Source organism: Capsicum annuum, chromosome 3 (assembly GCF_002878395.1).
Source record: "Capsicum annuum cultivar UCD-10X-F1 chromosome 3, UCD10Xv1.1, whole genome shotgun sequence".
Taxonomy (NCBI): Eukaryota; Viridiplantae; Streptophyta; class Magnoliopsida; order Solanales; family Solanaceae; genus Capsicum; species Capsicum annuum.
This window is the reverse complement of record NC_061113.1, coordinates 105310349-105315920: the sequence shown is the minus strand read 5'-3', so window position 1 is coordinate 105315920 and position 5572 is coordinate 105310349.

The window sequence follows — 5572 nt, the reverse complement described above, 5'->3', positions numbered from 1 at the left end:
TTTTTGAGCTTTATGGATGAAAGGGATCCATAAATCAACTCATGCATACCTTAGAAAGAAGATTCTTAATGATTGATAGAGGAATTCCTTGAAATCGGATCTTCAAGCTTAGTTATGCAACTCTAGTTGTTTTTCTCTTTTAGTTCTCTTGGATGATGATCTTTGAGATGATAATAGGGTTGTAATATGTTTAGAATCTATATATTTCGTAGGGTTAAGTTTAGGGACGTGTAAGGAGTGTTAAAAGACTTAATTACCCTTAAAATAACTCAAAACGGAGTGTTTTTGGCACCTGGAATTGACTTAGGAGGCGCCCAAGTGATTGCCTAAGCTTGGTTAGGTGGAGCCTAACCAATCTCCTATGCTTGGGTTGGGCGGCGCCTAACCAATCACCTATGCTTACTGTCTCTCACGAAAATGGGCATAACTTTTCGCTCGGGTATTAGATTAAGGTGAAATTGGTATTGTTGGAAAGCTAATTCAATTATTTATAATTTAGTGGGTCTAAATCAGACAAAATTCCACATTAACATCGATTTATACTCATTCAAATATGACCCTTGCAAAATCGAACACTAAAACTTGATGGATTCAAAAACTCTTAGCTTGCATTAGCTTAAGTGACTCATATGAACATGCTTAATGCATCATAAGCTATCCTATCACTAGGATATTCATGGTAAGTCATGTACTCAAGTATGAGTCACAGGATAGGAGATTTCATACGTAGGAATACTTATTCACTTCCTAGCTTAGAAACATGCGAGGTATTACAATATCTCCCCCTTAGGAACATTCGTCTCATTCTGAAGGGATACAAGACAATAGAACCTGAACTGAACATGAAGAACTGAAACTTGATCTCATGACTGACATGCTAAACATACTGAAATCGTGCATATCTGATGCACGGACAACTGACATATTAATGCATGACTGAGTATGAAATGATCAATAGGTACCAAGTTTATACTGGAAACATGAACATGAAACTGAATAAGATTATGAAGAACTATTACCTTGAGCTTGATCTGAATTGGCGGGGAAGAGGTGAGGATACTTGGTATGCGTATCTGCTTCTACTTCCCAAGTAGCTCTCTCATAAGACTGATTTTGCCAAAGAACCTTGACTAGAGGGACTTCTTTGTTCCTCAATCTATGAGTCTGATAATCTAAGATTTCAACTGGAATCTCTTCATAAGAGAGGTTGTTCTAAATTTCGATGCTTTGAATAGGGATAACAACTGCTGGGTAACCTATGCACTTCTTTAGCAAAGAGACATGGAAGACTGGATGGACTGAGGATAGATCTGAAGGCAACTTAAGCTCATAAGCTACCTTGCCGAAGCGACAAAGAATTTTGAAGGGACCGACATACCGGGGACTGAGTTTCCATTTCTTGCCGAACCTCTTCACTCCCTTCATGCGAGAGATCTTAAGATAGCCATAGTCATTTACCTCAAACTCGAGATCCTTTTTACGACCATCTGCATAGGAATTCTGTAGGCTTTGAGTAGCCTGAAGTCTCTCTCTGATCAACTGAACTTTCTCTAAGGCATCGAATACTAAGTTAGGACCTATGATTGAGGCCTCACTAACTTTGAACCAACCAATTGAAGATCTACAGCTCCTACCATAGAGAGCTTCGAATGAGGCCATCTGAATACTAGAATGATAGCTATTGTTGTATGCAAACTCAATCAAAGGCTAGTGGTCATCCTAACATCCCTTAAAGTCAATTTCACGCCCTTAGCATATCTTCAAGAGTCTGAATGGTCCTCTCTGCTTAACCATCTGTCTGAGGATAAAATGTTGTGCTGAGATGGACTTAGGTACCGAGACCTTTTTGGAATGCTTTCCAAAATTGAGAAGTGAACTGGGTACCTCTGTCTGAGATGATAGATAGTGGAACACCGTGTAACTTGACTAACTCCCTGATATAGAGTTTGGCATAATCATCGGCGGAACAAAAAGTACGAACAGGAAGGAAATGAGCTGAATTGGTCATTCTATCTATAATGACCCAGACTGAATGATGCTGATGACGAGTTCTAGGCAAATCTGTCACGAAGTCTATGTTAACTTCTTCGCACTTCCTAGTAGGAATGGTGAACTCTTGCATGGAACCACTAGGTTTTTGATGCTCTATCTTAACCTGCTGACATGTAGAGCACTTAGCCACAAACTCTACAATATCTCTCTTCATCCCACTCCGCCAATAGATCTCCCACATATTGCGGTACATCTTAGTGGCCCTTGGATGAATAGAGTACTATGCACCATGTGCTTTTGCAAGTATTTGCTGCCTCAATTCATCTACACCTGGAACACATAGATGACCCTAACAACGAAGAACACCATCTCCCCCTTGGGAGAAAATGTCGACTTTTTTTATTCTAAACTGACTCTTTGAGCTTGACAAGGCTAGGATCCTTGTCTTATTTCTCTTTCACCTCGAAAACTAGAGATGACTCTGAACTACTATGAAAATATACACCACCCTTTGAAGAATCGACTAAGCGAACGCCTAGTCTAGCAAACTGATGGATCTCCTGAGCCATCTTTTTTTTACTACCCTCAACGTGAGAAATACTACCCATGGAGAGTCGACTGAGAGTGTCAGCCATAACATTGGCCTTGCCCGGATGATAAAGAACGCTCATGTCATAATCCTTCAAGAGATCTTACCACCTTCTCTGGCGAAGATTCAGATCTTTCTGGGAAAAGGCATACTGGAGGATTTTATGGTCTGTGAAGACATCTACATGAACTCCATAGAGATAATGCCTCTAAATCTATAAGGCAAAAACTACCACTGCTAACTTAAGATCATGAGTAGGATAATTTCTCTCATGTGTCTTTAACTGTTTGGAGGCATAGGTTATGACCTTACCATGCTGCATGAGGACACAACCTAAAACCACTCTGGATGCATCACAATAGACTACAAAACCGCTTGAACCATTTGGAATAGCTAGAACTGGAGCGAAGGTTAGTCGAGTCTTCAACTCTTGAAAGCACTTCTCGCATGTATCTGACCACTGAAACTTAATCTTCTTCTGAGTCAATCTGGACATGGGAGATGCAATAGAAGAAAATCCCTCGACAAACCATCTGTAATAGCCAGCCAAACCCAAGAAACTCTTAATATCTGATAGAGTTATGGGTCTGGGCCAGTTTCTTACTACCTCAATTTTCTGAGAATCTACTCTAATACCATCACCGAAAATAATATGTCCAAGGAATGCTACTAATCTTAGCCAAAATTCACACTTGCTGAACTTAGCGAATAATTGATGATCCCTGAGAGTCTGAAGAACAATCCTGAGATGGTCTGCATGATCACGCTCTGTGCAAGAATAGACTAGAATATCATCTATGAAGACTATGACAAACATGTTGAAGTACTTCTTGAACACACGGTTCATCAAATCCATAAAAGCTATAGGGGCATTGGTAAGACCAAATAACATGACAAAAAATTCGAAGTGACTATACCGAGTACGAAAAGCTATCTTTGGAATGTCACATTCTCTAACTCTGAGCTGATGATAGCCTGATCTGAGGTCTATCTTGGAGAAGTAACTGGCACCCTAAAGTTGGTTGAATAGATCATTAATCCTGGGAAAAGGATATCTATTCTTGACTGTTACCTTGTTGAGTTGACGGTAATCAATACACATCCTAAGAGAACCGTCTTTCTTGCGCACGAATAACACTGGTGCATCCCATGGGGAAATGCTGGGTCTAATGAATCCCTTATCTAAGAGATCCTTCAACTAATCTTTCAGTTCCTTGAGTTCTGCTGGTGCCATTCTGTATGGCGGAATAGGAATAGGTTGAGTATCCAGAAGAAGGTCTATTTCGAAGTCTATTTCCCTTTTGGGAGGAATGCCTGGAAGATCTTCGGGAAAGACGTCTGAGTATTCATTAACAACAGGGACTATTTCGAGTCTGGGAGATTCAGAACTGGAATCTTTAACATGCACTAGATGATACACACACCCCTTAGAAATCATTTTCCTTGCCCGAAGGTAGGAAACAAGTTGACCCCTGAACACTAAAATGCTACCCTTTCACTCTAGGATGGGCTCATTCGGGAACTGAAATTGAACTATCCTATTTCTGTAATCGACTGTGGCATAGCAGGCATGAAGCCAATCCATGCCGAGAATGACATCAAAATCAGTCATCTCTAACTCCACTAAATCTGCTGATGTGGATTTTTGAGATATTATAATCGAGCAGTTCCTGTATACCCATCGGGTTATGATGGTTTTACCCACTGAGGTAGAGACTGAGAAGGGATCTACTAGGACTTCGGGACTGATTCCAAAATCGCCTGCTATGTATGGAGTAACAAAAGATAAAGATGGACCTAGGTCTAGAAAAGCATAAACATAAACATGGAAAATCTGTAATGTACCAGTAACGATATCAGGAGAATTTTCCTGATCATGCCAGGACTGAAGAGCATAGAGTCTGTTTGGGTATTGCCCACTGGTAGCACTGAAAGTGGCACCCTGCTGATTCGGGCGACTGGACTGAGCTGTAGATTGATTTTGCTGACCCTGAAGACTTCACTGAAGACACTCCCTAATCCTGTGGCTTGGCTTGCCACAACCAAAATAGACATCACTACCGGCTCTGCAAATGCCCTTATGGTTCTTACAACAAGTCTGATAAAAAGGATTCATTCGGGCGCTGCTAACACTGCTTTGAGATTTAGAGCCTGACGCTTTATTTTTATTACTGTCTCTGAACTTCGGCATTGGAGCGCTGGCAGAGGAAGGAGCTGGAACGGCTGACTTGGAGCAAAACTGTGAACGGTTTTCTCTATCTGACTTGGGGTGAGCAAAGTTGAAATTACCTGACCTTGCTCTCTTGTTCTGCCTCTCCCTAGTATTAAACTTCTGCTTTTCTACTTGCTGGGCATGGGTCATGAGTCTTGCTAAGTTATATCACCGATCAGCATCGCAGACCTACACTCATTTACCATGCTATCGTTGAACCCTGACATGAACTTGCTCATCTTAGCTCTATTGTCTGCAACCACATGAGGAGCATACTTGGATAGCTAAGTAAATCTGAGAGAATACTCCCTAACCGTCATATTTAACTGCCTGAGGTTGATGAACTCAAGAACTTTGGCTTTCCTCAGCTCTTGGGGAAAGAATCTATATAAGAAGGCTGTAAGAAATTCCTACCACTCGATAGGGCCTATATCATCTAACCTCTCAGACTTCCACTTTTTGTACCAATTATGAGCAACATCCTTCAACCGGTAGGCGGCTAACTCAGCACTCTCAATAGAAGTAACACCCATGATGTCAATGACCTTCTGGACTTGGTCAATGAACTCCTGAGGGTCCTTATCAGACTTAGACCCATGAAAAGATGGAGGGTTCATTCGGGTGAAGTCCCAAACCCTAGCTGCTTTGGTTGTGGCCACTGGATTGGCCGGAATGACTGATGGCTGTTTATTCTGTGCATCCATGGACTGAGCAAGTGTGGTAAATGCAGCTCTAAACTCTGCATGGAAAACATGTTCGCCCAAAGGATCTTCGGGCTG